Source organism: Lissotriton helveticus, chromosome 3_2 (assembly GCF_964261635.1).
Source record: "Lissotriton helveticus chromosome 3_2, aLisHel1.1, whole genome shotgun sequence".
Taxonomy (NCBI): Eukaryota; Metazoa; Chordata; class Amphibia; order Caudata; family Salamandridae; genus Lissotriton; species Lissotriton helveticus.
Genome location: NC_136062.1, coordinates 375,771,261 through 375,791,787, shown reverse-complemented (window position 1 = coordinate 375,791,787; position 20,527 = coordinate 375,771,261).

Here is a 20,527-nt window from a genome sequence, read left to right as displayed (position 1 = left end):
TCATGTGTCATGTATCGTCATGTGTCATGTGTTGTCATGTGATGGCATGTGTCATGTGGTTTCATGTGTCATGAGATGTCATGTGTCATGTGGTGACATGTGGTGTCATGTGTCATGTATCGTCATGTGTCATGTGATGTCATGTGTCATGTGGTGTCATGTGTCATCATGTGTCATCTTGTGTCATGTGGTGTCATGTGGTGTCATGTGTCATCATGTGTTGTCATGTGTCATCATGTTGTGCCATGTGACGTCATGTGTTGTCAGTCATGTGGTATCATGTTTCATCATGTGTCATCTGTGTTGTCACGTGGTGTCATGTGTCATCATATGTCTTGTGTCATGCGGTGTCATGTGGTGTCATGTGGTGTCATGTGTCATGTATAGTCATGTGTCATGTGGTGTCATGTGTCATGTGATGTCATGTGTCATGTGGTGTCATGTGTCATGTATAGTCATGTGTCATGTGGTGTCATGTGTCATGTGATGTCATGTGTCATGTATCGTGATGTCATGTGATGTCATGTGTCATGTGTCATCACATGTCATGTGGTGTCATGTGTGTCATGTGCTGTCATGTGGTGTCATGTGGTGTCATGTGTCATCATGTGGTGCCATGTGACGTCATGTGTCATGTGAAATCATGTGGTGTCATGTGGTGTCATGTGTTATCATGTGTCATGTGGTGTCATGTGTCATCATGTGTTGTCATGTGTCATCATGTAGTGCCATGTGACGTCATGTGTTGTCAGTCATGTGGTGTCAGGTGGTGTCATGTGTCATCCTGTGTCATGTGTTGTCATGTGGTGTCATGTGTCATTTGGTGTCATGTGTCATGTAGTGTCATGTGTCATGTGACATGACATGTGATGTCATGTGTCATTTGGTGTCATGTGTCATGTGATGTCATCTGTCATCATGTGTCATGTGATGTCATGTGTCATCACGTGTCATGTGTCATGTGGTGTCATGTGTCATGTATCATCATGTGTCATGTGATGTCATGTGTCATGTGGTATCATGTGTCATGTATCGTCATGTGTCATGTATCATCATGTGTCATGTGGTGTGATGTGTCATGTGATGTCATGATGTGTCATGTGTCATGTGTCATGTGGTGTCATGTGTCATCATGTGTCATGTGGTGTCATGTGTCATCACGTGTCATGTGGTGTCATGTGTCCTGTATCGTCATGTGTCATGTGATGTCATGTGTTGTCATGTGATGTCATGTGTCATGTGGTGTCATGTGTCATCATGTGTCATGTATCGTCATGTGTCGTGTCATGTCATGTGTCATGTGGTGTCATGTGATGTCATGTGGCATGTGTTGTCATGTGATGTCATGTGTCATGTGATGTCATGTGTCATGTGGTGTCATGTGTCATCATGTGTCATGTGTTGTCACATGGTGTCATCACGTGTCTTGTGTCACGTTGGGTCATGTGTCATGAGGTGTCATGTGATGTCATGTGTCATGTGGTGTCATGTGTCATCATGTGTCATGTGTCGTCACGTGGTGTCATGTGTCATCACTTGTCTTGTGTCATGTGGTGTCATGTGGTGTCATGTGTCATGTGTCATGTATCGTCATGTGGTGTCATGTGTCATGTGATGTCATGTGGTGACATGTGGTGTCATGCGTCATGTATCGTCATGTGTCATGTGATGTCATGTGTCATGTGTTGTCATGTGTCATCACATGTCATGTGTCATGTGGTGTCATGTGTCATCACGTGTCATGTGTCATGTGGTGTCATGTGTCATCATGTGTCATGTGTCATGTGATATCATGTGTCATGTGGTATCATGTGTCATCATGTGTTGTCATGTGGTGCCATGTGACGTCATGTGTCATGTGATATCATGTGGTGTCATGTGTCATCATGTGTCATGTGTTGTCATTTGGTGTCATATGTCATGTGTCATGTATCGTCCTGTGTCATGTGATGTCATGTGTCATGTGTCATGTGTTGTCATGTGATGTCATGTGTCATGTTTCATTATGTGTCATGTGATGTCATGTGTCATCACGTGTCATGTTTCATATGGTGTCATGTGTCATGTATCGTCGTGTGTCATGTGATGTCATGTGTCATGTGTTGTCATGTGATGTTATGTGTCATGTGGTGTCATGTGTCATGTATCGTCATGTGTCATGTGATATCATGTGTCATGTGGTGTCATGTGTCATGTGTTGTCATGTGATGTCATGTGTCATGTGTCATGTGGTGTCATGTGATGTCATGTGTCATGTGGTGTCATGTGTCATGAGGTGTCATGTGGTGTCATGTGTCATGTATCATCATATGTGATGTCATGTTTCATGTGATGTCATGTGGTGACATGTGGTGTCATGTGTCATGTATCGTCATGTGTCATGTGATGTCATGTGTCATGTGTTGTCATGTGTCATCACATGTCATGTGTCATGTGGTGTCATGTGTCATCACGTGTCATGTGTCATGTGCTGTCATGTGGTGTTATGTGGTGTCATGTGTCATCCTGTGTTGTCATGTGTCATCATGTGATGCCATGTGACGTCATGTGTCATGTGTCATGTGGTGTCATGTGTCATGTGGTGTCATGTGTCATGTAGTGTCATGTAGTGTCATGTGTCATGTGGTGTCATGTGTCATCATGTGTCATGTGGTGTCATGTGTCATCACATGTCATGTGGTGTCATGTTTCATCACGTCATGCGTCATGTGGTGTCATGTGTCATGTATCATCATGTGTCATGTGATGTCATGTGTCATGTGTTGTCATGTGATGTCATGTGTCATGTGGTGTCATGTGTCATGTGGTGTCATGTATCATCATGTGTCATGTGTCATGTGTTGTCATGTCATGTCATGTGTCATGTGGTGTCATGTGATGTCATGTGTCATGTGTTATCATGTGATGGCATGTGTCATGTGATGTCATGTTTCATGTGTTGTCATGTGATGGCATGTGTCATGTGGTGTCGTGTGATGTCATGTGGTGTCATGTGTCATGTGGTGTCATGTGTCATGTATCGTCATGTGTCATGTGTTGTCATGTGATGGCATGTGTCATGTGGTGTCATGTGTCATGTGATGTCATGTGTCATGTGGTGACATGTGGTGTCATGTGTCATGTATCGTCATGTGTCATGTGATGTCATGTGTCATGTGTCATCATGTGTCATCTTGTGTCATGTGGTGTCATGTGGTGTCATGTGTCATCATGTGTTGTCATGTGTCATCATGTTGTGCCATGTGACGTCATGTGTTGTCAGTCATGTGGTATCATGTTTCATCATGTGACATCTGTTGTCATGTGGTGTCATTTGTTATCACGTGTCATGTGTCATGTGGTGTCATGTGTCATGTGTCATGTAGTGTCATGTGTCATGTGTTGTCATGTGATGTCATGTGTCATGTGTCATCACGTGTCATGTTTCATGTGGTGTCATGTCATGTGGTGTCATGTGTCATGTATCATCATGTGTCATGTGATGTCATGTGTCATGTGTTGTCATGTGATGTCATGTGTCATGTGGTGTCATGTGTCATGTGGTGTCATGTGTCATGTATCGCCATGTGTCATGTGATGTCATGTGTCATGTGTTGTCATGTGTCATATGTGTCATGTGTCATGTGGTGTCATGTGTCATCACATGTCATGTGGTGTCATGTGTCATGTGGTGTCATGTGTCCTGTATTGTCATGTGTGATGTCATGTGTCATGTGGTGTCATGTGGTGTCATGTGGTGTCATGTGTCATGTGATGTCATGTGTCATCACATGTCATGTGGTGTCATATGTCATGTGATGTCATGTGTCATGTGTCATGTGGTGTCATGTGGTATCATGTGTCATGTATCGTCATGTGGTGTCATGTGTCATGTGATGTCATGTGATGTCATGTGTCATGTGTTGTCATGTGATGTCATGTGTCATGTGGTGTCATGTGATGTCATGTGTCATGTGGTGTCATGTGTCATCATGTGTCATGTGTTGTCACATGGTGTCATGTGTCATCACATGTCTTGTGTCATATGGTATCATGTGTCATGTGTTGTCATGTGATGTCATGTGTCATGTGGTGTCATGTATTGTCATGTGATGTCATGTGTCATGTGGTGTCATGTGTCATGTGGTGTCATGTGTCATCTTGTGTCATGTGTCATCATGTGTCGTCATGTGTTGTCATGTGTCATCATGTGGTGCCATGTGACATCATGTGTTGTCAGTCATGTGGTGTCATGTGGTATCATGTTTCATCATGTGTCATGTGTTGTCATGTGGTGTCATGTGTCTTGTAGTGTCATGTGTTGTCATGTGATGTCATGTGTCATGTTTCATGTGGTGTCATGTGTCATGTGGTGTCATGTGTCATGTATTATCATGTGATGTCATGTGTCATGTGGTGTCATGTGTCATGAGGTGTCATGTGGTGTCATGTGTCATGTATCATCATATGTGATGTCATGTTTCATGTGATGTCATGTGGTGACATGTGGTGTCATGTGTCATGTATCGTCATGTGTCATGTGATGTCATGTGTCATGTGTTGTCATGTGTCATCACATGTCATGTGTCATGTGTTGTCATGTGTCATCACATGTCATGTGTCATGTGGTGTCATGTATTGTCATGTGTCATGTGATGTCATGTGTTGTCATGTGTCATCACATGTCATGTGTCATGTGGTGTCATGTGTCATCACGTGTCATGTGTCATGTGCTGTCATGTGGTGTTATGTGGTGTCATGTGTCATCCTGTGTTGTCATGTGTCATCATGTGATGCCATGTGACGTCATGTGTCATGTGTCATGTGGTGTCATGTGTCATGTGGTGTCATGTGTCATGTAGTGTCATGTAGTGTCATGTGTCATGTGGTGTCATGTGTCATCATGTGTCATGTGGTGTCATGTGTCATCACATGTCATGTGGTGTCATGTTTCATCACGTCATGCGTCATGTGGTGTCATGTGTCATGTATCATCATGTGTCATGTGATGTCATGTGTCATGTGTTGTCATGTGATGTCATGTGTCATGTGGTGTCATGTGTCATGTGGTGTCATGTATCATCATGTGTCATGTGTCATGTGTTGTCATGTCATGTCATGTGTCATGTGGTGTCATGTGATGTCATGTGTCATGTGTTATCATGTGATGGCATGTGTCATGTGATGTCATGTTTCATGTGTTGTCATGTGATGGCATGTGTCATGTGGTGTCGTGTGATGTCATGTGGTGTCATGTGTCATGTGGTGTCATGTGTCATGTATCGTCATGTGTCATGTGTTGTCATGTGATGGCATGTGTCATGTGGTGTCATGTGTCATGTGATGTCATGTGTCATGTGGTGACATGTGGTGTCATGTGTCATGTATCGTCATGTGTCATGTGATGTCATGTGTCATGTGTCATCATGTGTCATCTTGTGTCATGTGGTGTCATGTGGTGTCATGTGTCATCATGTGTTGTCATGTGTCATCATGTTGTGCCATGTGACGTCATGTGTTGTCAGTCATGTGGTATCATGTTTCATCATGTGACATCTGTTGTCATGTGGTGTCATTTGTTATCACGTGTCATGTGTCATGTGGTGTCATGTGTCATGTGTCATGTAGTGTCATGTGTCATGTGTTGTCATGTGATGTCATGTGTCATGTGTCATCACGTGTCATGTTTCATGTGGTGTCATGTCATGTGGTGTCATGTGTCATGTATCATCATGTGTCATGTGATGTCATGTGTCATGTGTTGTCATGTGATGTCATGTGTCATGTGGTGTCATGTGTCATGTGGTGTCATGTGTCATGTATCGCCATGTGTCATGTGATGTCATGTGTCATGTGTTGTCATGTGTCATATGTGTCATGTGTCATGTGGTGTCATGTGTCATCACATGTCATGTGGTGTCATGTGTCATGTGGTGTCATGTGTCCTGTATTGTCATGTGTGATGTCATGTGTCATGTGGTGTCATGTGGTGTCATGTGGTGTCATGTGTCATGTGATGTCATGTGTCATCACATGTCATGTGGTGTCATATGTCATGTGATGTCATGTGTCATGTGTCATGTGGTGTCATGTGGTATCATGTGTCATGTATCGTCATGTGGTGTCATGTGTCATGTGATGTCATGTGATGTCATGTGTCATGTGTTGTCATGTGATGTCATGTGTCATGTGGTGTCATGTGATGTCATGTGTCATGTGGTGTCATGTGTCATCATGTGTCATGTGTTGTCACATGGTGTCATGTGTCATCACATGTCTTGTGTCATATGGTATCATGTGTCATGTGTTGTCATGTGATGTCATGTGTCATGTGGTGTCATGTATTGTCATGTGATGTCATGTGTCATGTGGTGTCATGTGTCATGTGGTGTCATGTGTCATCTTGTGTCATGTGTCATCATGTGTCGTCATGTGTTGTCATGTGTCATCATGTGGTGCCATGTGACATCATGTGTTGTCAGTCATGTGGTGTCATGTGGTATCATGTTTCATCATGTGTCATGTGTTGTCATGTGGTGTCATGTGTCTTGTAGTGTCATGTGTTGTCATGTGATGTCATGTGTCATGTTTCATGTGGTGTCATGTGTCATGTGGTGTCATGTGTCATGTATTATCATGTGATGTCATGTGTCATGTGGTGTCATGTATCGTCATGTGTCATGTGGTGTCATGTGATGTCATGTGTCATGTGGTGTCATGTGGTGTCATGTGTCATGTGGTGTCATGTGGTGTCATGTCATGTGTCATGTGTTGTCATGTGATATCATGTGTCATGTGATGTCATGTGGTCTCATGTGATGTCATGTGTCATGTAGTTTTATGTGTCATGAGGTGTCATGTATCGTCATGTGTGATGTCATGTGTCATGTGGTGTCATGTGCCATGTGATGTCATGTGTCATGTGGTGTCATGTGTCATGAGGTGTCATGTGGTGTCATGTGTCATGTATCGTCATGTGTGATGTCATGTTTCATGTGATGTCATGTGGTGACATGTGGTGTCATGTGTCATGTATCGTCATATGTCATGTGATGTCATGTGTCATGTGTTGTCATGTGTCATGTCATGTGTCATTACATGTCATGTGTCATGTGTTGTCATGTGTCATCACATGTCATGTGGTGTCATGTATCGTCATGTGTCATGTGATGTCATGTGTCATGTGTTGTCATGTGTCATCACATGTCATGTGTCATGTGGTGACATGTGTCATCACGTGTCATGTGCTGTCATGTGGTGTTATGTGGTGTCATGTGTCATCCTGTGTTGTCATGTCATCATGTGATGCCATGTGACGTCATGTGTCATGTGTCATGTGGTGTCATGTGTCATGGGGTGTCATGTGTCATGCAGTGTCATGTTGTGTCATGTGGTGTCATGTGTCATCATGTGTCATGTGGTGTCATGTGTCATCACATGTCATGTGGTGTCATGTTTCATCACGTGTCATGCGTCATGTGGTGTCATGTATCATCATGTGTCATGTGATGTCATGTGTTGTCATGTGATGTCATGTGTCATGTGGTATCATGTAAATGTAAATGTAAATGTAAATGTAGATTGTGCTTATATAGCGCACGGCTACCCGCAGTGGGTGTCCCGGCGCTTGCTTAGGGAACCCGTCCTGATATTCCCCTGTGAGATAGCAGGGTATCCACAAGGTGAAAGTCAGGCATCCCGCCGCGAGGGGCCGTTGTGGAGATTAAGCAAGCTATTGCCCAGAGTCGCAGAGTGTGAACCCGTGAGTCGAGGAGGCACCGGGGCGAGAATTATCGAGTCCGTGGAATTTTTAGTCCAAGACCCGCCGAGGCGGGGAATTGAACCCTGGTCCAGGACCGATCTCAGCTTCCGGGTCTGCCGCCTCTAACCCCTGAGCCACACTTCTCCACATGTGTCATGTGGTGTCAGGTATCATCATGTGTCATGTGTCATGTGTTGTCATGTCATGTCATGTGTCATGTGGTGTCATGTGTCATGTGATGTCATGTGTCATGTGTTGTCATGTGATGGCATGTGTCATGTGGTGTTGTGTGATATCATGTGTCATGTGGTGTCATGTGTCATGTGGTGTCATGTGGTGTCATGTGTCATGTATCGTCATGTGTCATGTGTTGTCATGTGATGGCATGTGTCATGTGGTGTCATGTGTCATGAGATGTCATGTGTCATGTGGTGACATGTGGTGTCATGTGTCATGTATCGTCATGTGTCATGTGATGTCATGTGTCATGTGGTGTCATGTGTCATCATGTGTCATCTTGTGTCATGTGACGTCATGTGTTGTCAGTCATGTGGTATCATGTTTCATCATGTGTCATCTGTTGTCATGTGGTGTCATTTGTTATCACGTGTCATGTCATGTGGTGTCATGTGTCATGTGTCATGTAGTGTCATGTGTCATGTGTCATGTGTTGTCATGTGATGTCATGTGTCATGTGGTGTCATGTGTCATCACGTGTCATGTTTCATGTGGTGTCATGTGTCATGTGGTGTCATGTGTCATGTGTCATGTGATGTCATGTGTCATGTGTTGTCATGTGATGTCATGTGTCATGTGGTGTCATGTGTCATGTGGTGTCATGTGTCATGTATCGCCATGTGTTGTCATGTGTCATATGTGTCATGTGTCATGTGGTGTCATGTGTCATCACGTGTCATGTGGTATCATGTGTCATGTGGTGTCATGTGTCCTGTATTGTCATGTGTCATGTGTGATGTCATGTGTCATGTGGTGTCATGTGGTGTCATGTGGTGTCATGTGTCATGTGGTGTCATGTGTCATCACATGTCATGTGGTGTCATGTGTCATGTGGTGTCATGTGTCATGTATCATCATGTCATGTGATGTCATGTGTCATGTGTTGTCATGTGATGTCATGTGTCATGTGGTGTCATGTGTCATGTTTCATCATGTGCCATGTGTCATGTGTTGTCATGTCATGTCATGTGGTGTCATGTATCGTCATGTGTGATGTCATGTGTCATGTGGTGTCATCATGTGTCATGTGTTGTCACATGATGTAATGTGTCATGTGGTGTCATGTGGTGTCATGTGTCATGTATCGTCATGTGGTGTCATGTGTCATGTGATGTCATGTGTCATGTGGTGTCATGTGTCATCATGTTTCATCTTGTGTCATGTGTCATCATGTGTCATGTGTTGTCACATATTGTCATGTGTCATCACATGTCTTGTGTCACGTGGTGTCATATGTCATGTGTTGTCATGTGATGTCATGTGTCATGTGGTGTCATGTATCGTCATGTGGTGTCATGTGTCATGTGATGTCATGTGTCATGTATTGTCATGTGGTGTCATGTGTCATGTGGTGTCATGTGTCATGTATCGTCATGTGGTGTCATGTGATGTCATGTGATATCATGTGTCATGTGGTGTCATGTGATGTCATGTGTCATGTGGTGTCATGTGTCATCATGTGTCATGTGTTGTCACATGGTGTCATGTGTCATCACATGTCTTGTGTCACGTGGTGTCATGTGTCATGTGTTGTCATGTGATGTCATGTGTCATATGGTGTCATGTATTGTCATGTGTCATGTGATGTCATGTGTCATGTGGTGTCATGTGGTGTCATGTGTCATCATGTGTCATCATGTGTCATCTTGTGTCATGTGTCATCATGTGTCGTCATGTGTTGTCATGTGTCATCATGTGTTGTCAGTCATGTGGTGTCATGTGGTATCATGTGTCATGTGGTGTCATGTGTCATGTGTTGTCATGTGGTGTCATGTGTCATGTAGTGTCATGTGTTGTCATGTGATGTCATGTGTCATGTTTCATGTGGTGTCATGTGTCATATATCGTCATGTGATGTCATGTGTCATGTATTATCATGTGATGTCATGTGTCATGTGGTGTCATGTATCGTCATGTGTCATGTGGTATCATGTGATGTCATGTGTCATGTGTTGTCATGTGTTGTCATGTGAGTCATGTGTCATGTGATGTCATGTCATGTGTCATGTGTTGTCATGTATCATGAGGTGTCATGTGGTGTCATGTATCGTCATGTGTGATATCATGTGTCATGTGGTGTCATGTGCCATGTGATGTCATGTGTCATGTGTTGTCATGTGTCATCACATGTCATGTGTCATGTGGTGTCATGTGTGTCATGTGTCATGTGTCATGTGATGTCATGTGTCATGTGGTGTCATGTGTCATGTGGTGTCATGTGGTGTCATGTGTCATCATGTCATCATGTGGTGCCATGTGACGTCATGTGTCATGTGATGTCATGTGGTGTCATGTGTCATGTGATGTCATGTGTCATGTGGTGTCATGTGTCCTGTATTGTCATGTGTCATGTGTGATGTCATGTGTCATGTGGTGTCATGTGTCATCACATGTCATGTGGTGTCATGTGTCATGTGGTATCATGTGTCATGTATCATCATGTCATGTGATGTCATGTGTCATGTGTTGTCATGTGATGTCATGTCATGTGGTGTCATGTGCCATGTGTCATGTGTTGTCATGTCATGTGGTGTCATGTATCATCATGTGTGATGTCATGTGTCATGTGGTGTCATCATGTGTCATGTGTTGTCACATGGTGTCATGTGTCATCACGTCTTGTGTCACGTGGTGTCATGTGTTGTCATGTGATGTCATGTGTCATGTGGTGTCATGTATCGTCATGTGTCATGTGATGTCATGTGTCATGTGTCATGTGATGTCATGTGGTGTCATGTGTCATCATGTGTCATCATGTGTCATCTTGTGTCATGTGTCATCATGTGTCGTCATGTGTTGTCATGTGTCATCATGTGGTGCCATGTGACGTCATGTGGTGTCATGTGGTATCATGTTTCATCATGTGTCATGTGGTGTCATTTGTTATCACGTGTCATGTGTCATGTGTCGTCATGTGGTGCCATGTGACGTCATGTGGTGTCATGTGGTATCATGTTTCATCATGTGTCATGTGGTGTCATTTGTTATCACGTGTCATGTGTCATGTGGTGTCATGTGTCATGTGTTGTCATGTGGTGTCATGTGATGTCATGTGTCATGTTTCATGTGGTGTCATGTGTCATGTGTCATGTGGTGTCATGTGTCATGTATCGTCATGTGTCATGTGATGTCATGTGTCATGTGGTGTCATGTATCGTCATGTGTCATGTGGTGTCATGTGATATCATGTGTCATGTGTTGTCATGTGGTGTCATGTGGTGTCATGTGTCATGTGAGTCATGTGTCATGTGATGTCATGCGGTGTCATGTGATGTCATGTGTCATGTAGTTTCATGTCATGAGGTGTCATGTGGTGTCATGTATTGTCATGTGTGATGTCATGTGTCATGTGGTGTCATGTGCCATGTGATGTCATGTGTCATGTGTTGTCATGTGTCATCACATGTCATGTGTCATGTGGTGTCATGTGTGTCATGTGTCATCACATGTCATGTGTCATGTGATGTCATGTGTCATGTGATGTCATGTGTCATGTTTCATGTGGTGTCATGTGTCATGTGGTGTCATGTGTCATGTATCGTCATGTGTCATGTGATGTCATGTGTCATGTATTATCATGTGATGTCATGTGTCATGTGGTGTAATGTATCGTCATGTGTCATGTGGTGTCATATGATATCATGTGTCATGTGGTGTCATGTGTCATGTGTTGTCATGTGAGTCATGTGTCATGTGATGTCATGTCATGTGTCATGTGTTGTCATGTGATGTCATGTGTCATGTGGTGTCATGTGATGTCATGTGTCATGTAGTTTCATGTGTCATGAGGTGTCATGTGGTGTCATGTATTGTCATGTGTGATGTCATGTGTCATGTGGTGTCATGTGCCATGTGATGTCATGTGTCATGTGTTGTCATGTGTCATGTGTCATCACATGTCATGTGTCATGTGATGTCATGTGTCATGTGGTGTCATGTGTCATGTGGTGTCATGTGGTGTCATGTGTCATCATGTATCATCATGTGGTGCCATGTGACGTCATGTGTCATGTGATGTCATGTGATGTCATGTGGTGTCATGTGTCATGTGATGTCATGTGTCATGTGGTGTCATGTGATGTCATGTGTCATGTGGTGTCATGTGGTGTCATGTGTCATGTGGTGTCATGTGTCATGTATCATCATGTCATGTGGTGTCATGTGTCATGTGATGTCATGTGTCATGTGGTGTCATGTGATGTCATGTGTCATGTGGTGTCATGTGATGTCATGTGTCATGTGTCATCATGTGCCATGTGTCATGTGTTGTCATGTCATGTCATGTGGTGTCATGTATCGTCATGTGTGATGTCATGTGGTGTCATCATGTGTCATGTGTTGTCACATGGTGTCATGTGTCATCACGTCTTGTGTCACGTGGTGTCATGTGTTGTCATGTGATGTCATGTGTCATGTGGTGTCATGTATCGTCATGTGATGTCATGTGGTGTCATGTGTCATCATATGTCATCATGTGTCATCTTGTGTCATGTGTCATCATGTGTCGTCATGTGTTGTCATGTGTCATCATGTGGTGCCATGTGACGTCATGTGGTGTCATATGGTATCATGTTTCATCATGTGTCATGTGGTGTCATTTGTTATCACGTGTCATGTGTCATGTGGTGTCATGTGTTGTCATGTGGTGTCATGGGTCATGTAGTGTCATGTGTTGTCATGTGATGTCATGTGTCATCACGTGTCATGTTTCATGTGGTGTCATGTGTCATGTATCGTCATGTGTCATGTGATGTCATGTGTCATGTGTTGTCATGTGATGTCATGTGTCATGTGGTGTCATGTGATGTCATGTGTCATGTGTTGTCATGTGGTGTCATGTGGTGTCGTGTCATGTGTTGTCATGTGTCATATATTAACAGGACTAGAATTAACAGATAATCAAACAAGTGTCCTGAACAAAGGATTAGGTTACGTGCCAACCCCAAAAACAGACATTTTCAAAACAAAGTGCGAACTCGCAAACTTTTGCCGCACGCTGAAACTGAAAGCGTTTTTCAAAGGAGAACAGCAGCCTCAAGAAGGAGACACCACCTTAAGGAATAAATCCACCTTTTGCCCACTTAACTCGCAAGTACCCATTGAGATTAGTACATTTGAACAGGCCATCATGAAGGAAGTTGAAGAACTAAACCAACATCCTCTGAGACCTTTCCAGAACCTATCAAAAGCGGAAAAACTCGCTCTGACAGAACTGAGATAACCATGACATTGTCATAAAGCCTGCGGACAAAGGCGGAGGTGTCTACTCCAAATTCTATCAAGTGATTACAACTGACCCGATAGCACGTCTGCAAAGGACAATAGCCCTGATGATTGAGGAAGCAGAGTGTAACAACTGGCTATCTAAAAAAGAGGCGGACTATCTGGTAACTAAAGCACCAGTCACGCCATACTTTTACTCTCTGCCCAAGACGCATAAAGATAAGATGCCCCCACCAGGAAGACCAATTGTCTCGGGGATCAACTCTATTCTAGAGCCATTATCACAATTTGCAGACCAGTACTTGAGACCATTGGTCCAAACCACGCCTACCTACCTTAAAGACACACGAGACTTGATCAATATGCTACAGAACTTCGAGTACTCAGAGAGCAGTATGCTCTTAGTAGGGTTAGACGTCGAGAGCCTCTACACAAGCCTTCCACAACAGAAAACCTTAGAGACTCTCGAATCAATATTGTTTAACACAGATTGGCCCCATCGAACTCCAAGGCACTTCGTACTGGAATGCTGCAGACTGGCCCTTATGGAAAAAAAATTCCAATACAAAGATACCCTCTATCTCCAGCAACATGGTACATCTATGGGTAGTACCTTTGCTCCCAGCGTGGCGGGTCTGTATGTAAGCACCTTCGAACAGACTTACATCCATAATGTAAACAACCCCTTCTCTCGTCATATACTCTTCTGGAAGAGATATATTGACGATATCTTTTTAATCTGGAAAGGAGACAATGCATCACTAACAGATTTCCATAGGTGGTTGAATAATCAGGACGAATGCCTTAACTTTACATTTACATCCAATGCGCAGAGTCTTGACTTCTTAGACATTACCATCTTCACTGAGAGAAACACCTTGCAAACAAGAACATTCTTCAAGCCTACTGCCAAAAACAGTCTGCTATCTTTTTGTGTCATCATGTTGTGCCATGTGACGTCATGTGTTGTCAGTCATGTGGTATCATGTTTCATCATGTGTCATCTGTTGTCATGTGGTGTCATTTGTTATCATGTGTCATGTGTCATGTGGTGTCATGTGTCATGTGTCATGTAGTGTCATGTGTCATGTGTCATGTTGTGTCATGTGGTGTCATGTGTCATGAGATGTCATGTGTCATGTGGTGACATGTGGTGTCATGTGTCATGTATCGTCATGTGTCATGTGATGTCATGTGTCATGTGGTGTCATGTGTCATCATGTGTCATCTTGTGTCATGTGGTGTCATGTGGTGTCATGTGTCATCATGTGTTGTCATGTGTCATCATGTTGTGCCATGTGACGTCATGTGTTGTCAGTCATGTGGTATCATGTTTCATCATGTGTCATCTGTTGTCATGTGGTGTCATTTGTTATCACGTGTCATGTGTCATGTGGTGTCATGTGTCATGTGTCATGTAGTGTCATGTGTCATGTGTCATGTGTTGTCATGTGATGTCGTGTCATGTGGTGTCATGTGTCATCACGTGTCATGTTTCATGTGGTGTCATGTGTCATGTGGTGTCATGTGTCATGTATCATCATGTGTCATGTGATGTCATGTGTCATGTGTTGTCATGTGATGTCATGTGTCATGTGGTGTCATGTGTCATGTGGTGTCATGTGTCATGTATCGCCATGTGTCATGTGATGTCATGTGTCATGTGTTGTCATGTGTCATATGTGTCATGTGTCATGTGGTGTCATGTGTCATCACGTGTCATGTGGTATCATGTGTCATGTGGTGTCATGTGTCCTGTATTGTCATGTGTCATGTGTGATGTCATGTGTCATGTGGTGTCATGTGGTGTCATGTGTCATGTGGTGTCATGTGTCATCACATGTCATGTGGTGTCATGTGTCATGTGGTGTCATGTGTCATGTATCATCATGTCATGTGATGTCATGTGTCATGTGTTGTCATGTGATGTCATGTGTCATGTGGTGTCATGTGGTGTCATGTGTCATGTGTCATCATGTGCCATGTGTCATGTGTTGTCATGTCATGTCATGTGGTGTCATGTATCATCATGTGTGATGTCATGTGTCATGTGGTGTCATCATGTGTCATGTGTTGTCACATGATGTAATGTGTCATGTGGTGTCATGTGTCATGTGGTGTCATGTGTCATGTATCGTCATGTGGTGTCATGTGTCATGTGATGTCATGTGTCGTGTTGTCATGTGATGTCATGTGTCATGTGGTGTCATGTGTCATCATGTCATCTTGTGTCATGTGTCATCATGTGTCATGTGTTGTCACATGGTGTCATGTGTCATCACATGTTTTGTGTCACGTGGTGTCATGTGTCATGTGTTGTCATGTGATGTCATGTGTCATGTGGTGTCATGTATCGTCATGTGTCATGTGATGTCATGTGTCATGTGGTGTCATGTGTCATGTGATGTCACGTGTCATGTGTTGTCACGTGATGTCATGTGTCATGTGATGTCATGTGTCATGTGGTGTCATGTGTCATGTATCGTCATGTGGTGTCATGTGTCATGTGATGTCATGTGATGTCATGTGTCATGTGTTGTCATGTGATGTCATGTGTCATGTGGTGTCATGTGATGTCATGTGTCATGTGGTGTCATGTGTTGTCACATGGTGTCATGTGTCATCACATGTCTTGTGTCACATGGTGTCATGTGTCATGTGTTGTCATGTGATGTCATGTGTCATGTGGTGTCATGTATTGTCATGTGTCATGTGATGTCATGTGTCATGTGGTGTCATGTGTCATGTGGTGTCATGTGTCATCATGTGTCATCATGTGTCATCTTGTGTCATGTGTCATCATGTGTCGTCATGTGTTGTCATGTGTCATCATGTGGTGCCATGTGACATCATGTGTTGTCAGTCATGTGGTGTCATGTGGTATCATGTTTCATCATGTGTCATGTGGTGTCATGTGTCATGTGTTGTCATGTGGTGTCATGTGTCATGTAGTGTCATGTGTCATGTATCGTCATGTGTCATGTGATGTCATGTGTCATGTATTATCATGTGATGTCATGTGTCATGTGGTGTCATGTATCGTCATGTGGTGTCATGTGTCATGTGACATGACATGTGATGTCATGTGGTGTCATGTGTCATGTCATGTCATGTGGTGTCATGTGTCATCATGTGTCATGTGATGTCATGTGTCATCACGTGTCATGTGTCACGTTTCATGTGTCACATGTCATGTGTCATGTATCATCATGTGTCATGTGATGTCATGTCATGTGTTGTCATATGATGTGGTGTCATGTGTCATGTGGTGTCATGTGTCATGTGTTGTCATATGATGTGGTGTCATGTGTCATGTGGTGTCATGTGTCATGTGTTGTCATGTGATGTCATGTGTCATATGGTGTGATGTGTCATGTGATGTCATGTGTCATGTGGTGTCATGTGTCATCATGTGTCATGTGTCATCATGTGTCATGTGGTGTCATCACGTGTCATGTGGTGTCATGTGTCCTGTATCGTCATGTGTCATGTGATGTCATGTGTCATGTGTTGTCATGTGGTGTCACGTGTCATGTATCGTCATGTGTTGTGTCATGTCATGTATCATGTGATGTCATGTGTCATGTGATATCATGTGTCATGTGTTGTCATGTGATGTCATATGTCATGTGATGTCATGTGTCATGTGGTGTCATGTGTCATCATGTGTCATGTATTGTCAAGTGGTGTCATGTTTTATCACGTGTCTTGTGTCACGTGGTGTCATGTGTCATGAGGTGTCATGTGATGTCATGTGTCATGTGGTGTCATGTGTCATCATGTGTCATGTGTTGTCACGTGGTGTCATGTGTCATCATATGTCTTGTGTCATGCGGTGTCATGTGTCATGTATAGTCATGTGTCATGTGGTGTCATGTGTCATGTGATGTCATGTGTCATGTGGTGACATGTGGTGTCATGTGTCATGTATCGTGATGCCATGTGATGTCATGTGATGTCATGTGTCATGTGTTGTCATGTGTCATCACATGTCATGTGGTGTCATGTGTGTCATGTGCTGTCATGTGGTGTCATGTGGTGTCATGTGTCATCATGTGGTGCCATGTGACGTCATGTGTCATGTGAAATCATGTGGTGTCATGTGGTGTCATGTGTTATCATGTGTCATGTGGTATCATGTGTCATCATGTGTTGTCATGTGTCATCATGTGTTGTCATGTGTCATCATGTAGTGCCATGTGACGTCATGTGTTGTCAGTCATGTGGTGTCAGGTGGTGTCATGTGTCATCCTGTGTCATGTGTTGTCATGTGGTGTCATGTGTCATCACGTGTCATGTGTCATTTGGTGTCATGTGTCATGTGGTGTCATGTGTCATGTAGTGTCATGTGTCATGTGACATGACATGTGATGTCATGTGTCATGTGGTGTCATGTGTCATGTGGTGTCATCTATCATCATGTGTCATGTGATGTCATGTGTCATCACGTGTCATGTGTCATGTGGTGTCGTGTGTCATGTATCATCATGTGTCATGTGATGTCATGTGTCATGTGGTATCATGTGTCATGTATCGTGTATCATCATGTGTCATGTGGTGTGATGTGTCATGTGATGTCATGATGTGTCATGTGTCATGTGTCATGTGGTGTCATGTGTCATCATGTGTCATGTGGTGTCATGTGTCATCATGTGTCATGTGGTGTCATGTGGTGTCATGTGTCCTGTATCGTCATGTGTCATGTGATGTCATGTGTTGTCATGTGATGTCATGTGTCATGTGGTGTCATGTGTCATCATGTGTCATGTATCGTCATGTGTCATGTGATGTCATGTGGCATGTGTTGTCATGTGATGTCATGTGTCATGTGGTGTCATGTGTCATCATGTGTCATGTGTCGTCACGTGGTGTCATGTGTCATGTGTCATGTATCGTCATGTGGTGTCATGTGTCATGTGATGTCATGTGGTGACATGTGGTGTCATGCATCATGTATCGTCATGTGTCATGTGATGTCATGTGTCATGTGTCATGTGTCATCACATGTCATGTGTCATGTGGTGTCATGTGTCATCATGTGTCATGTGTCATGTGATATCATGTCATGTGGTGTCATGTGTCATCATGTGTTGTCATGTGGTGCCATGTGACGTCATGTGTCATGTGATATCATGTGGTGTCATGTGTCATCATGTGTCATGTGTCATGTGGTGTCATGTGTCATGTGATGTCATGTGATGTCATGTGTCATGTTTCATTATGTGTCATGTGATGTCATGTGTCATCACGTGTCATGTTTCATGTGGTGTCATGTGTCATGTGGTGTCATGTGTCATGTATCGTCATGTGTCATGTGATGTCATGTGTCATGTGTTGTCATGTGATGTTATGTGTCATGTGGTGTCATGTGTCATGTATCGTCATGTGTCATGTGATATCATGTGTCATGTGGTGTCATGTGTCATGTGTTGTCATGTGATGTCATGTGTCATGTGTCATGTGGTGTCATGTGATGTCATGTGTCATGTGGTGTCATGTGTCATGAGGTGTCATGTGGTGTCATGTGTCATGTATCGTCATGTGTGATGTCATGTTTCATGTGATGTCATGTGGTGACATGTGGTGTCATGTGTCATGTATCGTCATGTGTCATGTGATGTCATGTGTCATGTGTTGTCATGTGTCATCACATGTCATGTGTTGTCATGTGTCATCACATGTCATGTGTCATGTGGTGTCATGTATCGTCATGTGATGTCATGTGTCATGTGTTGTCATGTGTCATCACATGTCATGTGTCATGTGTCATCACGTGTCATGTGTCATGTGCTGTCATGTGGTGTTATGTGGTGTCATGTGTCATCCTGTGTTGTCATGTGTCATCATGTGATGCCATGTGATGTCATGTGTCATGTGGTGTCATGTGTCATGTGGTGTCATGTGTCATGTAGTGTCATGTAGTGTCATGTGTCATGTGGTGTCATGTGTCATCATGTGTCATGTGGTGTCATGTGTCATCACATGTCATGTGGTGTCATGTTTCATCACGTGTCATGCGTCATGTGGTGTCATGTGTCATGTATCATCATGTGTCATGTGATGTCATGTGTCATGTGGTGTCATGTGGTGTCATGTGTCATGTGGTGTCATGTGGTGTCATGTGTCATGTATCGTCATGTGTCATGTGTTGTCATGTGATGGCATGTGTCATGTGGTGTCATGTGTCATGTGATGTCATGTGTCATGTGGTGACATGTGGTGTCATGTGTCATGTATCGTCATGTGTCATGTGATGTCATGTGTCATGTGGTGTCATGTGTCATCATGTGTCATCTTGTGTCATGTGGTGTCATGTGGTGTCATGTGTCATCATGTGTTGTCATGTGTCATCATGTTGTGCCATGTGACGTCATGTGTTGTCAGTCATGTGGTATCATGTTTCATCATGTGTCATCTGTTGTCATGTGGTGTCATTTGTTATCACGTGTCATGTGTCATGTGGTGTCATGTGTCATGTGTCATGTAGTGTCATGTGTCATGTGTCATGTGTTGTCATGTGATGTCATGTGTCATGTGTCATCACGTGTCATGTTTCATGTGGTGTCATGTCATGTGGTTTCATGTGTCATGTATCGTCATGTCATGTGATGTCATGTGTCATGTGTTGTCATGTGATGTCATGTGTCATACGGTGTCATGTGATGTCATGTGGTGTCATGTGTCATCATGTGTCATGTGATGTCATGTGTCATCACGTGTCATGTTTCATGTGGGTTTCATGTGGTGTCATGTGTCATGTGTCATGTGGTGTCATGTGTCATGTATCGTCATGTGTCATGTGATGTCATGTGTCATGTGTTGTCATGTGATGTCATGTGTCATGTGGTGTCATGTGATGTCATGTGTCATGTGGTGTCATGTGTCATCATGTGTCATGTGATGTCATGTGTCATCACGTGTCATGTTTCATGTGGTGTCATGTGTCATGTGGTGTCATATGTCATGTATCATCATGTGTCATGTGATGTCATGTGTCATGTGTTGTCATGTGATATCATGTGTCATGTGGTGTCATGTGTCATGTATCGTCATGTGTCATGTGATGTCATGTGGTGTCATGTGTCATGTGTTGTCATGTGATGTTGGAGTCCTGGACTTTTTGGTTCCGTCCAGAGGTGTCAGGGAAAACACCCGAAGACCCCGGAGTTCAACCTGTCTCGGTGCACAAACAAACAGAAACACGGGCTTCTCGATGGTGGCGTCAAAGACCAAAGGTTTATTACTGCAGGGACACAGAAGTCACAGAAACTGCACACGGGCAGTGTCTAGGAGCCTGTTCAATTTGTACGAAGAGGGTTGTTCCTT